The sequence below is a fragment of the Thermobia domestica genome, chromosome 9 (assembly GCF_964235325.1).
Source record: "Thermobia domestica chromosome 9, izTheDome1.hap1.1, whole genome shotgun sequence".
In the NCBI taxonomy this organism is placed as follows: domain Eukaryota; kingdom Metazoa; phylum Arthropoda; class Insecta; order Zygentoma; family Lepismatidae; genus Thermobia; species Thermobia domestica.
This window is the reverse complement of record NC_137462.1, coordinates 70,038,798-70,054,966: the sequence shown is the minus strand read 5'-3', so window position 1 is coordinate 70,054,966 and position 16,169 is coordinate 70,038,798. Positions and strand designations below refer to the sequence as shown.

Below are 16,169 nucleotides of genomic sequence, written 5' to 3'. Positions count from 1 at the left end.
CTTCGGTCGTGAAATAAGCGTAAATAAGGTGTAATAATTTATATTTTAATATTTTATTGTAACGTACTGTTCACACACGAACTCGGAGATGGTTGATTTGTTCCTCGTTTTATATATTCTTTCACGTATTACCATAGTACTGTTTTGGTTTATTGGTCACTTTGAAATAGAGCAGTAGCGGTTCGTGGTCTGTACAAGCACCGGTTGCCAAGTTGTAATATCAAAGGTATCTAGGTACGCGCAAGCAGGAACAAAGGTGGCCACTTTCCACTGGGCTCGCGCTCACCTGTCTGAGCTGGGCTCGCGCTCACTTCTCTCAACTGAGCTCGCACTCACTCGGGCTCGCGGTCATCTCTCTGGACTGGGCTCGCACTCACTCGGGCTCGCGCTCACCAGTCTCAACTGGACTCGCGATCACTTCTCCCAACTGGGCTCGCGCTCGCACTCACTAATCTTAACTGGGCTCGCACTCACTCGGGCTCGCTCTCATCTCTCTCGACTGGGCTCGCACTCACTCGGCCTCGCGCTCATCTCTCTCGACTGGGCTCGCACTCACTCGGGCTCGCGCTCACCTGTCTCAACTGGACTTGCGATCATTTCTTCCAACTGGGCTCGCGCTCGCGATCACTTCTCCCAACTGGGCTCGCACTCACTCGGGCTCGCGCTCACTTCTGTCCACTGGGCTTGCAGTCCCGGGCTCGCGCTCACTTGTCTCAACTTGTAATGCCCCACCTTCGGTGATGTCATTACATATCTTAGATGCTCTGTTATTATTATGTTTGAAAGTTGAATTACATAGTCTGAACGTATTTTACAAAATTACTGCTTGCCGACATATTCTAGATCTGCACGAAACGAAACATTCGATTTATTGGCAACAACAACCTTATTTTCTACGCCTGAAAGCAAAATTCTTAAGAAGAAAAAGAAAAAAATATGCATAATTCGACTTATAACACAAAATGTATTGAAGTGTAAGATCTAAATATGAGAGTTAATAATATGGAGGGTTAATCCAATAAACCCACTCTGGGTTCTCAAATGCTTGCCCATCCTTCCGATTTTAAGATTATGTTTTGATTTTGATTTCATCCACGTCAAAATTACAAGTGAATATGATGAATTATCTGTATGTATGCTGTTAAATGTTTGTCCATAGAACACATGGCAGTGGATCCTGGTTATTGCTCACAAATAGGTAAAAAGTTATTGAAAGTTTTGGATGCACACTCATGTCCAGATTTACTTATCAGCTATTAGTGGAACATGTATGTATTATATTGAAGTTTATAGAAATGAACACTGGTACATGTTAATTTGAAATCAGGGTTAAGATTGGATATCCCCATTTGTTGATGCTACGGTTGAGGTACGGTTTCATCGATAAACATTATAAAGAATAATTATAATGAAATATAAAGGTAATTTAAAATACGAATAATAATAATAATAAGAAGAAGAAGAAAGATTAACGTCGAATTGTAAGTAATGCTACGAGAATGAAATAATAGATAAAATGAAATATTAAGTTATAAAATAACGTTATAAGAATAAAGAAATATGCAACTGTATACTCACCGGACATCCAACATAATTAATTATAACTGGGGATTGAGTATAGCCCGCTCCTCCCAGTGATTTTTAACGAATCATAGTGATTCTAACGATTCATATTAGTTCATAATGAATCGGAATCGCATGTTATAAAGATTTAGGGTGTAAATCTTGTGGTAAGGAGGCTTCAGTATAAGTAGTAATAGTGTTAGTGGGTTAAATTCCAAAGTTGGGCGTCCGTTTCTAGCGAAATTTTTAAAATTTACAGGAAATATATGGATAATTTGATCGTTTGTGTGCTTGATAATATATGAGTCTCGAAAGCGGTTATAAACATGGGACTATATGGCGAGCGGAGGGAACTACTTGGCGCAAGGTAACCGAACAGTTGAATTATGGGAAAGAAACGAGCATTTATGTTACAAACATGGCGAATGTACAAGGGCAATGAACTAGCAGTTTTAACATTTGTGAAGGAATACATTGATAACGAGCAAAATCTTTTAAAAGTTTGTGAAGAGCACGGATTAATGAACCTAATAACAAATTGCAGAAAGTGTGGAAAGGAGATAACAGTGAAAAAACTTGACGAAAGCGGACGCCCAACTTCGGAATATATGCCGTGTTAGTTAGTAGCAATAGTAGTAATAGTACTAGTAGTAGTAGTAGGAACGGGTTAGAAGCCCCGCAGGTGTTGGTTGGGTTCTATTCTCGATATAAGTAGTACTAGTAGTGACGACTCTTTCAGTTCCGGTGACAAAGAACTGGGGGGAGCGGGCTATACACAAGCCATAACTGGTTATAATATCCAAGTACTAGTATTCATTCTCTTAGTCTAAATATAAATACATTCCGTTGAATTCAAATGCTTCAAACACAAATATGAAAAAAATGCAATAACAGGAAGACATCAATCCATACTATCAGTAATAACAACAAACTTACGGTACTTGCTTTGGAAATATAATAAGGAAAGTACTAATCTGAAGAGCGAGACACATAATCACCTCTGGAATGTCGAACTCGAGGAAGAGAGAAAATATTATAAAATGTTATTTGATTGTGTACAGATAATTTATTTATGTGTGTTATAGTACATTATTTATTACACTGTTTCGTTTTTCAGTTTTGGATCTAATAATATTTTAAATGCCAATTAATACCTTGTTTACTTTTATGATTAGAGTAATTAGTTAAACTACCGTACTCCATAAATATCGATTCCTTGAGTAGAATGTTTTTTCCACTCCGAATCTGGAAAGTGTTATCTGTTTGTATTAATGTTTCTGGAGCTGGTCTCCAGATAGCGACCCATATATATAGTATAGCACAGAAGGAGAAAGAGATATAATAAGGGCTGTCTCAAAATGGACTTGCGATCACTAGCGCTCGCGATCGCTTCTCCCAACTGGGCTCGCGCTCACTCGCGCTCGCACTCACTGATCTTACCTGGGTTCGCACTCACTCGGGCTCGCGCTCACTTCTCTCCAATAGGCTTGCGCTCACCCGGGCTCACGCTCAGTTGCCTCAATTGGGCTCGCGCTCACTTGGGCTCACGCTCCCTTCTCTCGACTGCGCTCGCGCTCGGGCTCATTTCTCTCAATTGGGCTCGCGCTCACGTATTTCAATTGGGCTCGAGCTCACTTGCACTCGGGCTCACTTCTCTGAGTTGGGCTCGCAGTGACTTGTTTCATTGAGGCTCGGGCTCAATTATTGAGCTCGAGCCCAGTTGAGCACAAGAGCCATGTTCGCGAGCTTGTACAACCTTCATGGGCTGATTAATGGCGTATGTCCCCTCCAATTTCAACCCCTGATGGAGTTGTTACAATTAAACGGAGTTTTCTAACTTTTCCTATTTTTGCGGCAGCCCAAACTAAATCGTTTTTTGTTAAAATAATGTGAGTCACTTTAATATCGATTTTCATTGTTTCTGTTTGCAGAATCTACGTGGATAGAGCTATCATTTAGTTACAAAATAATGTTTTTTCTTATCTCATAGAAATACCTGACACGTTAATACTAAACTTCGTTAAAAGAGCTGCTTTAACAAAATGAACTAGTCTTACAAGTCATAGGTTGTTTATGCAGCTGAAAAATTTGAAATACTGTTGATTGATTAATTGATTATCTTTCAGCGTCTCCTTTCATCAGCGAGGCTATATGAGACATGGACTTATAGTTTTAACGTGGAATCTGAACCACTGTCCTTCAATACTTTCCCACAGGGAATAGATTAGTGCTCTCAAACGGGTCGGGTCGGGTCAGGTCAACTCGGGTCGGGTTGTCGGGTCAGGCTACTCGGGTCGGGTCAATCGGGTCAGCTCGGGTCGGGTTGTCAGCTCGGGTCAATCGGGTCAGCTCGGGTCGGGTTGTCAGATCGGGTCAGTCGGGTCAGTTCACTTTGGTCAACTGAGTTTAGGTTGAGTTTAAACTCGGCTGGAGTCGAAAGCTGCTGTTTTTCACTAGCTGCCTAATTAAAAATAGCAATTTTCAATTAATTTTATTGAAACCATAAATCTATTTTGAACACTTGCAGCTAGTGTTTTTATGGTAAATGCTAATTTTTTGTACTTGTGTGTACTTTAATTTTTAAATGTGGAAGATTGATTTTACCAATCGACTATAATATTAATATCTACGCCAATATGGAGTCTGGATTTAGAACAAAACTAGAAGTTATTTAAGCAACGCCAAAAGAGATATTGGATATGGACGACCAAGCCCAAGCAGGGCCGCGGTGGCTCAGTGGTAGAGAATTCATCTCTGCTGCATGGTGTCCAGTAGCGTAGCTAGAGTTTTTTTCAGGGGGGCCAATGAAGGGCCCAAGAGGATTTTGAGGGGGCCATCTTCAATATATATATATATATATATATATATATATATATATATATATATATATATATATATATATATATATATATATATATGTGTGTGTGTGTGTGTGTGTGTGTATGTGTGTGTGTGTGTGTGTGTTCAAGGTGAATGTTTCCATCTTTGTTGTTCATGATTTTACTCTTTAGAAAACAGTGAAAATATAAGAATTTAGTACCTCAAACAACTAGGATTCATTAATGCAATTGATTTCTAATATAAGTAAATAGTTATTTAATCATGGCGTTTAAAATATTTGTAGCTGGTTGACTTAAGTTAAGGCAAACACACTTTAACAGGTAAAGAAAATAACTTATAGGTTCATGCCTCTACTTGAAGAGGATCTTTCTATTCTGGGCAGCAGCAAACATATCCACAACTTGTTAAAGATTTAACGATTTAGCAATTTTCTTCTCAATATAAAGTAACACTAAGTTTTTCAACCTATCATGAGTCATTGAATTGGGTATACAAGTCTTTAATCTATTCAAAGAAGAGAATGACCTTTCACATGTAGCACTAGAAACCAGGCCCGTATCCAGGGGGGTCTAGGGGGCCGGGCCCCCCTTAATTTTTGCGGGTCCCCTCTAAAATTTTTACGGTAGGCTTGCAAATGAACTATAATATAGTGATGAACTACAGTATGGTTGCATAGGACCCCCTAACTTCAGCCGGGCCCCCCCTACATTTTTGGGCTGGCTACCGGCCTGCTAGAAACTGATATAATCACAGAGATGATACCTAGCTTGTAGGTTTCTAGGAATGCGTTTTTGTAGACACAAAGAAGATCAACGAAATTTATTAAGGAATCAGCTTTGGTTTTCTTCTCGTCTTCATACAACTTAATTATTAGAGCAACCCACATTATACTTTATTTCTTATTTAATTATGCTTTTTTTTTCAAATTATGCTTTATTGTTAATTTCAATGATTATTTTACATTAATCGTGTATAATGTATAATATTTATTATACATTAAATATTCTAAATATCTTGATCTATTTATTGATATTTTTTTGCAAATAGTTTCTCTCATATTTAATGAACTTTCTACTTAATTCATTGTAAAGAGATGTGCTTTGCTCGAATAAATAAATATTTTCTATCATTTGTGTGCGCCTTACAGGTACAGGGGTACCCACAAGGGGGGGCTATGACGCAAACTGCGTCATTGAAATATTTGGGGGGTTAAAATCTATATAAATGTTTGAGGGGGTGTAAAAATTAATCGAAAAGTTTTTTTTTTCATGGAAGAAACCTACGGATAGGCAATTGGGGGGGGATGCGTCATGGACATGAGGGGGGGTGGGCACCACTGCATATATACAGAAAGGGAAAGTAAAAGATGCCACCAAAAAGTACAGAAAGTGCGTAAGTTCAAAAAGTAAACATAACAATATAGTATGGAGTTCTTGCATACTATTCATTGTTGTCGGAAAAATTTCTTGTTTTACTTTTTTCTTTTCTCCACATCAAAGGATTACACCGAAAAGTTTACAGAAATGAAAATAAGCTTTTCATTGTTGCATTGTTATGTTCTCAATGATTTTGCATTGTAAATATTGGTTTTAAAAAATATTAACACAGTATGTTAAACTTTCAGTTAAAGAGAATTTTCCAAGAATTGTGCTATATATTTTAAATAATGCTTTATGCTTTATTTTCTAAAATTATGCTTTTAAAACTAGTTTCTTCTGGACTCTTAGACAATCACAATCATGTTCAAGGTACCAACCATATGTGTAAATTGCTGTTATGCTTTATATGCTTTTTATGCTTTTGGGTTGCTCTATTAATTGTGTTTGGTAGGATTTTGAGTTCTCACTTTAATGTTTGCAGATCACTGCATAATGCTGGGTTATAGGCTCGACAATGTTGTAATTTTAAAAAGTTTTTACTTTTTGGATGTAGAGTGGTGATTGATCTGATGATTTTGCAACATGATACAAAGCGGTTTTCCATGTCAGTAATTGTCTATCAATAGTAGGGAGAAAAATGTCTCTTGATGGATATATTATCTTTAGAAAATTCGTTTTCTGCATCCAATGAAGGAAAAGATTCATCCGAAATGAATTTGTGATATTTCGATGGCGGATGTCTAGTTCGTTTCCACGAAGAACCCCTATATTCTATTTGTTTCCGGCTCTGGAATTCGAGACCATTTTCTTTGCACATCTCCAAACATTCTTGATAAATTTGTTCGAATATTGCTCGTTGAGACTCATATTTACCAGACCTCATCTTAGACAGCGTTTGAACTAGTGTATCTACAAGGATCAAACCTTCTGACATGTCTGCATCTACTTGAGATAAGGTGAAACTCAAAGTTATAGCATGGCACCAGTAATCTTAATTTTAGCAGCCCGAAAACATTCCCTCGTGTACAGATCACACTAATTTTCCGGATGGAATGATGGAGGTAAATAAATATCAGAAGTTCCAGATTTGTTTTAATACCGCATGATAATATAATGTGCTGAAAACAGATTTTATGAAAAAAAAAAAAAGGAATAAATGGATATGATAATTTGTAAAAAAGTGATAGTGCTTAAGTGAATTATAAGAAAAATCCTTGAAAAGTAATCAAGAGGAACCATTAATATGTTTTTCCTTTGTTATAACTTGTCCTAATGGACAACGGTGATAGAAACTAATGAGACTTTATAATTGCAAAAAAAGAAAAAAAAAACATAAAGCACTTAATTTGAAATTAAAGATTGATAACATTTGGTAATATAATGGGGATTTAGGCTGGCACAGGGGGAGAGTGAAAACGGAGCCAACAGAGACGTTTTTTTTAAGCCATGTGCAAAGAGATTAACCTTGGACTCCGGGTGAGAGGTTACCATATACTCATGTGAGTTTCAATTGCTACCACTTGTAAAAGTTAGCTAAGAAAGACAGTCTGAGCATAGTTTTAGTTTCCTAGCGTAATTAGTTTTTGTGACAAGTAACTCGTATATGCAAATAGCATCGTTAATATCATGTTGTATGTTAGAATTGTCTTTGTGTAAATAAAATTGTAATTAAGCATTTCTAGGTAAAACAGGTTCTTTTACTTAACCTCTACAAAGAAAATATTAGAACTTACCTCTTATGCACAGATACGACAGCGTGGGATACAGTCGGTCAGTAAATAATATAATCTGAAGTCATCTACCATACGTAACTAAATATAATTGATTAATCATTTTTATTAATCAATAAATAGTTGTTTGGTAGATAAACTCATAATAATAATAATAATAATAATAATAATAATAATAATAATAATAATAATAATAATAATAATAATAATAATAATAATAATAATAATACCAAATCATTTAATGGATGCTATGCATTTGTTCTATGTCGCCACAATAAATGGAAATCAATTACTTAGTGTCCGAAGACTTTTTTCGTCCAACACAAGTGTAATGTTTTACTGTAGTGCATGTTATTTGTAAGTATGCATATCATATTTTAGTATGACTTTCAACAATGAAGCGAATGAGAATGCCGACTGATTTTCTATTTTTCTGGTTGTTTGTCAAAACCAAGGAGATAACTAGATAAGGGAAAAAGGTTAAAATGAATGTCCAGGTGGCGAGGTCAATGCAAGCATCCCACAGATTTCCGTGAATTAGATCTTCCCGTACTACAAACTAAAACGAGTGGAGCTATTTTATTCGGAACGCAACGGTATTCTGCAGTTCGTAACTTTGTTGTCGAGAGATGTTTTGGAAGTAGTTTCACTTGTAGCCACTGGCAACTCACCGTTTGTCGACCTATAATAGCATCATGTGTGGGGGGGCCACTAGGGGGCTAAGAATTTGAGCAAGGGGGCCTGGCTCCCCTTGGCCCTCCCTTGGCTCCGCCACTGATGGTGTCCATGGTTCGATCCTAGCTTGTGCTAAGTGGGCTTTGTGGTGGAAAAACGCCGTGTAGTGGGTTTTCTCGGGGTTCTCCTGTTTCCTCCCACTTTCTTCATTCCACTATTTCATTCATTTCTCATGGTTACCATATCCCTTAGCCTCGGTGCAGAATATTTCATTTTATTTCACCAAGCCCAAGGACACCGATACAAGAACAAGATAAAGATTGGATATGCAAGACGAAGTGCATAGTAATCTTGCTCTTGGCCTTGTTTTGGTGATCACCAAGTAGCGATGAGCGTATTTTCTTGCTTTCCCTATAGTATGAAAGACCATAATCAAAATCACACTTGGTCTTCATTTGTACCGATGAGGCGAGCATTCTTGGCTCTTGTATAGCATGAAAGATAACCAAGACTACGAAATGCAGGACCAAGACTTGACTGCAAGACAAAGGATAAGACGCAGTATTGATGACCAAGACCCAGGGAGCGAATTGTTTGAATTTCATTTGTTGGGCTGAAAGTGATGAAATAAAATTAGTACTTTATAATTAATTATCATACTGTATTTTTAAATTTTAAATTACAAAATTCATAGTATGTATCTTCTTACGTGCAACTATATATATTGTAAAATACGCTTTAATTACCGAGAAAGAAAAATCAAAGTGGCACGGGTCCCGGAATCATAGGAACCTATTTTGGAATGAAAGTTGAAGGGTTGGAAAAAATCACAGTTGTTCTCCCGTTTCCTCAACCCTTATCATTGTAGTTAAACGATTTCCTTTTGTCTCCGCCAAGATACTCTTGCTACTGCCTTCCGAGAAGACCCCGTGCCGTCCGAGCAGGTGAGAACACTGACCTTGAAGAAAAATTTCGTCACATAGAACTAAAGCAAGAAAAAAATTCTCCCACGTCGGACGTTGGTATCAGTTATAAAAAGAAATAACTAAACCTCAGAAGTGCCAAATATTCATTAAGATGCATATACAAATTCCCCGCTTGATCTAGCTAGTGGTTAACGTGTAAGATTCGGTACACGTGGTCCGGGTTTAATTCCCAATGTGAGTGCATTTTGGCGTTCACCCAGTGTCGTGACCATAGTGCTCAGGTCGGGTCGGGTCGGGTTGGGTCAGTTGGGTCAGCTCGGGTCGGGTTGTCGGTTCAGGCTACTCGGGTCGGGTCAGCTTGGGTCGGGTTGTCGGGTCGGGTCAATTGGGTCAGCCCGGGTCGGGTTATCCGGTCGGTTCAATCGGGTCAGCTCGGGTCGGGTTGTTGGATCGGGTCAACCGGGTCAGCTCGGGTTGGGTTATCGGGTCAGGTCAATCAGATCGGGCCACGGTTCGGGTCAGTGAGGTGGAGTCGGGTCATCGGGTCGGGTCAGTCAATTCGGGTCACGGGTCAGGTCGGGTCGGGTCAGTCAATTCGGGTCACGGGTCAGGTCGGGTCGGTCTTCAACCCGACACGACCCGTTGAGAGCACTAGAATCGATCACCAAAGTCGCGCGTGCTAGCCACTAGACCAGTGGAAGGGCTTGTAATACTGTTGTCCAATGATTTTTATTAGAAATAAATTATAGGTGATTTTTTTATCGTTTAGTCAGCGTAACGAAGATGTCCAAATTACAGTATGATATACTAATTGTGAATGAGATGAGAACCATTGTGTGGTCCACATTCCAGTATACACCTTCTAAACCCCTGTCACCAAGGCATTCAAAGTGAAAGTGTTAGTGGTCTGAAGAATGTTAACCCTCTCCCCGTACCATCCCCATTGTTAAGAAACTAACTATCCAACCCCGAGTCAGTGAAGCGGAAATCGACCTTGGCCGATGATAATTTTGTGCTCAGGAACTGCATGAATTAGTAAGTACAACAAAATTAGTAAATCCTAGGTATGTTAAAAGCAGACCTTATTGTATTGCCAAGACTCGAGGCTCATTCATTGTCGCGCTCTGTAGATAATAGCTATGTATCCGAGACCATGTTTCAAAACCATACACTGAGAAAAAAGTGTACGTGGCGTACGTAAAATCGTATGTTACATTTGTAAATCCTGTAGTTTTTGGACTGCAAAGTACTACAAAACGTACTGCAAACGTATAACTGAAAACGCATGTTTTATAATACTTTCTGTAAGTGTTCCATGTGTACGTACTTTCCGTATGAAATAATATAGGCGGTCAGGATCTCATATACAAATGGACGTATATAACATACATAGGCCTATATGTACAGCGTCGGATTTAGGGGGGTGAACCGGTGCACATGCACCGCCTTCGTTGTAAATAAACACTATCTAAAATGAGAATCTAGCAGTGAAAATAGCAACACTTTCCGAAACTTTCTGCCGTAATGTTTCCGTTTGGGGATTAAAAGAAGGAGGTGTTTTGCAAAAGCAATAGTTTAAGTTAATTTTCTAAATGTTCGAAGAAATGGATTCACCAAGCAAAGCAATATAACATTTGTCAAGTAGGGAAGAAACAAGCCAGGAAGAGAGAAAACTTTTTCTTGCATATCGTTTGTGACCCTCTTTAAATGTATAAGCTCACTTGTGTTAATGCAAACGCGGACATAAGCTCACCACTAATAATATAATTGTATTATAAGATAATTAATGCAATAAAGAATACAATAATGATAACTAACTACATTTATAGGTTAATTAATTTAATTGCAAAGGTAAATAAACCTGAATAAAATAAGTACAAGTAAGCAATGGATAAATGGCAAACGGAAAATATGTCAAAAATGAAAACTAGACTTTGAATATTAATACGAAGTAGATTTTGAATATTAAAATACAAATTGAAAACGGATTTGGACAAACAACAGAATACTACTTTCTTTTACTGAAGGTAGCAATCCAACCCCCTCCCCTATGCTGAAACTTTCGGTGCAAGAAATTTTGCAGCACAGAAATATTGGAAAACGATTTTGGGGAAAGGGTATCTCCTCTTTTTTTTTTTTTTGCTATGGCTGAATTCGCTTTAGAAAAACGTATGATGGGTATAAAGAGGTATTAAAATCTAGACTTTGACTAGCAGTAGGCCTAAGTCAGTAGAAAATGCTATAATGCTATATATCAGTTGTCAGATATAAAAATAAAATAATAAAGATGTTGCAGGGTTTAATGTATTAAACGTGGGCGGACTTTGAGGAACTTGAAATAAAATGCTCCTGATATTTAAATCTGGGCTTTGACTACTAGTAGGCCTAGTTCCTCAATAGAAAATAGGCTATATGACTAACGTCATATAGGAGTTATCAGACATCAGAATAAAATATTAAGAGTGTTGCATAGTTCAAGTCTTAAGGCTGTCATCACACTTGCAGACCAATACTCATTAAATGAATCTCTTTCTTATTTACTAAGATCAAAACAACTTATGAACAAAACAAAGAAAAGCTTAGTGTTAGTAAATAAGAAAGAAACTTGTTTGAGTGTTTGTCTGCAAGCACGACGGCAGCACTAAGTAGCAAAGCCTAAATATATATGAGTATATGATTTCGTAAAATAAAAATTAGAAAAAAATCACCAGTCCTGTTAGCAAGCAAATTCTATTATGTAAGTACTCATGCCTTATCATGAAATTATTTTAATGCAGTTGATGAATTGTCAGGCTTATAAGAAAAATTTGGTTCGAAAATTTCCAGGGCCAAAACTAGGCTTACTGTCGCTCATGCTTCACACATTAAACTTGCAACATTCCTATTTTATTCTGATATCTGATAACTATTATACGACATTAGTAGCTCTACTTTCTACCGAGTTATTTGGCTACTTGTAATTGTAGTCAAAAGCTAGATTTTAATATCCAGGGCATTTTATTACAAGTTCCTCAAGGTCTGCCCACGTTTAATACAACGCAACTCCGCAACGTCCTTATTATTTTTTTATACCTGATAGATAAGTCATATAAGATAGTAGCTCAATTTTCTGCTTAGAAAGTAACTAACACCTGAATTTCAATATTCGGTGAATTTTATTACAAGTCCTTCAAGGGAGCTTATGTTTGCTATTGGTGAGCTTTTGTCCGTTTCTGTAATATAAGACTGTCGGTGAGCTTATGTCCGGTGAGCTTATGTCTAACACCCACATTACGCATAGATATCTCTTGTTTTTAACTAACACAGAGATTCTTAGGTTTTAATTTTTTATTTATTTATATTTTTGTGGGAAGACAGCTTTAGAAGTAAAATTAGAAGTAGAAATTTAAGGAGACATTACAGGTATTCAACATTCGTGAAATTACAGAATTTATAATAACAAGAGCTAAACGTTTCCCGAAAGTCTTCTAAACGTTTGGTAAAGGAAGTAACAGGATCTGATATCAATGACTCAAAGTGTTTGTTAAAACCATTTTATAATAAAACAGCTACCTCTGCGGAAGCTAAAAGCAAACCAAAAGGTAAAAAGGAACTTTCTCTGATCCCTTTATATCGGTTTGAATGTAACACAACGAAATAATAGTACTTCAGAGGGTATTGCAATGTCAATGGTCTCATAGGCTCCAGTAATACTTGCAGGAATTCCGGCTTATCCTACAGGGATGTGCTAATCAAAGCACTAAAAATTAGCGATTTTTGAGAAATTTTGGTAGTGTATACCTCCAGAGCAATAACTTTTATATATAGAGAGAAGGAAAAGTAGAAAAATATTTTCTAATTTTTTAAAAATGTACTTTTAATTGGAGGGGGCTTGTAAGAGAAGTAACACGGATAAAAATTAAAAGACTTTTTGTTGCTTCAAACTAAAAGAAGAAAGCTTCCCTACTATATTAATTGTCGTATACAACAATCAGGGCCGGACTTCAGTAGAGATGCGCACGAGACGAGTCGAGACAGGATTTTTCTGACAAAATTCGAGTTGAGACACGGTTTTTCCAATAGAAAAATATACATTTTTCGAGTCGAGACATCACTTTTACAGCACATTTTCGAGACGAGACAGCCACAAATCTTGTCTCGTGCGCATCCCTAGACTTCAGCGGATTGGGCCGATTGCTCCCAGTCGGGTCCCGCGCTAGAGTGTAATCTACTATCCAGTGCCGTCTTAGCAGCATAATGTTCCCCTGTGGAAACCAGTGTGGCTCCTATGACTAAATTCTGCAAGTAATACATGTAATTAATACATTCTGCTCCCGGGCCCCTCGGCCAAGTGATCATCAGACTGTTAGATGGCTCTGTTACTCTTGGCTTGTGAAATGCTCACAATAACATATTGTAATACATGTACATTCATGAACATAAACAAGGGAGCGTATAGCCTGTTGGCCTCTATCTAGAATTAGAGGAAGTGAATAGTTTGTATTAACAAACAAGCAATATTTTCTAAAGTTAATTCTGCAGTAGTTTCTTTATTTCTTTACGTTTCCAACTTCCGATGAAAAAATAGGCCTATTAAGTGATATGACACCTCCATGAATACCGGGATGATATAGTCTTAATCAGTGCTTAAAGTGAGCCGGTATGAGCCAGTTATGCATTCGAAAGTTCAAAAATCGGCCGCTATGCCATACCGGTAAATATAACTTGATTTAAATTATAATTTGCGTGCAGTAAAAAAAAAAAAAAAAGATTTTACCCATTGAAATAAGTACGACTTTAGCATTGACTCAACAAATATGTTTGTACTATCAAAGATTTCCTTGCTGCTGCTTCGAAAGTAAATAACATTTCCCTATCACCCTATTCAATGGCAGAATTTGTGCTCTTGATTGCTTTCAACATTTGTGTGAGCAATTTTATCCCTATCAAAAAGTTCTAACTACTGTACCACCCGCCTAAAATGTTTAACCTGGATCCGCCCATGGCGTTGACAGGACCTTTTTAAATTCAAAATTATTCTTTTCACATTGTCTGGGCTTCTGTGTTTACAATTATAAGAAAATCAGTGTTGATCAGGAGACGAGACCAGAAGTTTTTGAAGAATGGAAATTAGATTGGAAAGAATCATTAAATGCTAGTGGAACACAATACAATACAATGGAATACAACGGAAGACAATATTCATTGAATACTAAGCTGATGATAGTGAGGAGTAAAACATTTACATATTAGTCCTCACTCACTCTTTCTCTCTCTTTCTATACATTTTCACGTCGAAAATGGTGCAAAAATGTCAGAAGTAGGGATAATCTTTAGGGTTCTGTCAAAATTACTGCTCTAAGGGGTCATATTTGTTCCATACCGTTACCTCATCTAATACCACTTTAAACACTGGTCTTAATGCGATTTCTTTACTTGTTTTTCTGGAACCGGGAGTCCCACAATAGTGTTCCCATTCGAGCCTGCATCTTCTAAGTCCATTAGATTACTTTTTCCCCTTACTTTGAAGCAAGAAAATTTTAATTTTTTTAACTTTGTGACTTCCCTCAGGAGCAACCACTACTTTTAATTATGTATTTGAAAGCATATTGTCCTGCTAAAATACATTAAATATGGATATTTCTTAATTTAGGTCAAGTTTAAGAGTATTAAAACTGAAAATTTGAAAGTATGCGTTGATTATAGCCTTATTTTGTTAAAACAACACCAAAGAAAATTAGAAGTTAATGAAAGCTCAATAAAGATGTTTATGAATGAAATTTACGTCATAACATGAGTTTGAGTCCAGAAGTTATGTGTAATACTTTCGAAAATGGTAAGCATATTGTGGTTCTAGTTTTCAATTCATCTGTACATTTCCTTATGTATATTAAAAGCCGGTTCTTTAATGGCGTAACATAACGGAAAAATAGAACTTATATAAAATAAGGTAATGTTAAGGACTGCGTTAAAAGAGGAAATGTAATTATGTCAATTTACGAAGCTATCGTGAAATTTAGAATGTTTTGTCTTTGTTTGTTTGGAGCTTAATATTCTTTTTCATCAGTGAGGTTATATGAGATCTCGCTCGTCTGGAAGATGAGAATACTTACCACTTATTCACAGTGAATCAATATGAATACGTGCCTGGCAACACTTAGATATTTCGTCAGGTATGTGCTAATCTTCACGGTAATAAGATTTGATAAATCCGCAATGAAAATATTGTCAAACATCAAAATCGAGTTGTAACCAGGGGTAAAAATTGATCTGAAAAGATTGGGGAACGCATGACGTCATGTCATCCCTTGTGCCTATCTTTATCCACTATATTTTTTAGGAAGTGGAGGGACGCCATAGATATTTTTGGAAGTGGGAGATGACGTCCACCGTGTTTTCCTTCACTTTTAACTTTGGTTGCAACAAACGACACGCCATCGTTTCAGGGTAGCTTTCGAAAAAAGACTTTAATGAAAGGAGGTGTGTGTGTGTTATTATTTTTTGATGTTGAATTGCTATCTTTTTTTAAATAGCCCATTGACTTATATGAGGAAGTATTTTTCTTTTAAATAGACGAGATTTTACTCATTCAATTTTTCTAATTTCTTTTTCTGGCCTATTTAAGGGTTCCTTGCTTTAAAAATATTCAATGTAATATTGTTTCAGTTTTTATTTATATATATTAAAATTACATAATACAGTGGTTATATTTCGCATAGAATACATTTAAAGATCTCAAGAAGAAGTAGTCAGTAAAATTAACTGGCTAAAATTCTTTGTTCCCTCATATAAATTAATGGGCTGAATAACCATTATGATGCAAGTTATCAACATTCTTAAGAGCTACTCTTGTTTATTGGGATTTAAAGAAGCTACAATTAAATAAAACATAATTATTTCGCTCGACTTTTCTATTAACGTACAGCTTCATTAGTTGTTATAGTGCGTCCAGTAAGAGAACGTCTCTGACAGCTAGCAGTAACATTGCCACTACTCGCGTGTCAAGGTTTTTTTCGGTGCAACTGTAGTGGCAATTTAATTAATGGTATAAAACAGAGTGATCGTGGTGGTAACAC

The 16,169-nt window shown here is 36.9% G+C and overlaps 1 long non-coding RNA gene across 1 annotated transcript in view; it reads left to right on the top strand.

The window, feature by feature from the left end:
• Window positions 1-804: 804 nt before the first annotated feature.
• Window positions 805-16,169, top strand: part of LOC145694019 (uncharacterized) — a 16,871-nt gene continuing 1,506 nt past the window's right edge. Inside the window, exon 1 of the long non-coding RNA XR_014132889.1 lies at window positions 805-1,369. This is a non-coding gene — a long non-coding RNA (uncharacterized LOC145694019). The remainder of the gene's footprint in view (window positions 1,370-16,169) is intronic.